A 1760-nucleotide genomic window follows, 5' to 3' on the forward strand; every position below is an offset into this window, starting at 1 on the left:
TCCTGTAGCGACTTAAAACATGGTTTTAGAAATTAAACCCAACATTTCCAGTAACTATAAAATCAGTTCAGATAAAATTTGCCATGAAGCCCCATATATAATGCTTGACATAGGGAGGTTAGGAAAATGTAAGAACCAGGGCAAATGAGACATGACATAGCATCTCAACTATTGTTTGCTTTACTGAAGGTAAATTTCAAAATTCAGTGACTTTCTTCAGTTTTAGACTCAGATTCTTCAGCATTTTTGGGCCACTGCTCAAACTTTTTCATTTGCTCAAGGAAGACACTTTCCTCCTTTGCAACATGTGCATCTTTATATCACTTCAGAATGGGCTCTTCACTCAGGATTTCAGCATTATAAAAAAGCGCCACTATTTTCTGAAAGGCTTCCATGAAGTGAATGTTGTCATAGCAATTCTCCTGAATTTTCAGTAAGAGAGTCAGCTCAGACTGACCTTGAGTAGTGTAGGCAGCAAGTATTGCTTTTAGTGCTTGATGGCTTGCTTTTCTACAAGCTCCTCTGTTTTTGTTCCATCCCACAGTACACATAACACTTGACTAGATTATTCCAATGACAACTGGTTCTGGTATGTTGTTTTTTTTTCATCTCCTCCTTGACATATAAAATTATATCCTTAAATGGATCAACACTGGACATCTGTTCTTGAAGTTCTTTCTGGAGCTCCTTATGAGCTCCTATGTTTTGCTGATTCCAAACATATTCTGAAAGCTCTTTCAAGCCCGTTTCAGGGAAATACTTTATGAAGTGTTCAACACTTTGTTTATCGACAGGAAAGTTCCACCAATCTGTTATCCATGCTGGCTCTCAGAAGACTTGCAGCTAATGCATTGATATCTTTTCATTTATGTAAAGATTTAAAGAGCTTTACAGCAAAAGCTGCTGAAACTCCTACTTTAACCATACTCTCATCACAAAAGTATTGAGAATGGATGCATTAAGTGTCCCATTAGCCAGAAGAACACCAGTCAACATAGCTAGCTTTTTTCTATCAGATTTTAAGGACAGCAGTGACTTTTTAACTTCATCTTCAAAACCTTTCTCCAGGTATTTGTAGTGCCTGATTAACTTGTTCAAAACCTAAGCAAATGTTTGCATGGTCTCTGTGTCTTCTTGTGCTGCAAACACACAGACATCTGTACGCATCCTGTCATCTGCCAGTGTACCATCTGGAGTCAGCATTCCTGCAGCCACCAGAAGGTCAAAGAGTGTTTCTGCTTATTGGTGGTAGTCAAGTTTTGCTCCAGAAGCATCAAGATCAGTACCATTTTCTAAATCAGTACCATTTTCTGTTAAGCCTTGAACAATACAGACTTCAAACTGAGTAGGATCAAACCTCTCTTTTACATCTTTTTTTCTAGTTTTAGAAAGCTGGTCTGATATTGTTGGCTTTTGCTTTTTTTGATTATTCATAAAACACACCCAAATTTAAGGTGAAGAGAAAAGAGCCAGAAACCCTCAATGTGGCAACCACTGTGGCTGTGCCTCCTCTGTGACCAGAACACTGTTTAGTAGTTTTTTAGGTTGTTTAAAAAAGGTATTTGCAGTGAAGAATTTATTGGCATTGCAAAGCTCCATCGTGCAATATCCAGCTTGTTTCTATCACCAAGGTCATATTTCTAACCATTGATCCTTCTTTGTTTCCAGCCTTTTCATACCGATTGCCAATAATTATCTATACATTTTGACTTTAAGTTTGATCAATTTCAGACTGAAGATATTGGTATAATTCTTAAGTT

At 37.4% G+C, this 1760-nt stretch overlaps 1 pseudogene; it reads right to left on the reverse strand.

The window, feature by feature from the left end:
* Window positions 1–203: 203 nt before the first annotated feature.
* LOC102838978 lies at window positions 204–1434 on the reverse strand (annotated as a pseudogene).
* Window positions 1435–1760: the final 326 nt, after the last annotated feature.

This window comes from Chrysochloris asiatica, unplaced genomic scaffold (assembly GCF_000296735.1).
Source record: "Chrysochloris asiatica unplaced genomic scaffold, ChrAsi1.0 scaffold00088, whole genome shotgun sequence".
NCBI classification, from domain to species: Eukaryota; Metazoa; Chordata; class Mammalia; order Afrosoricida; family Chrysochloridae; genus Chrysochloris; species Chrysochloris asiatica.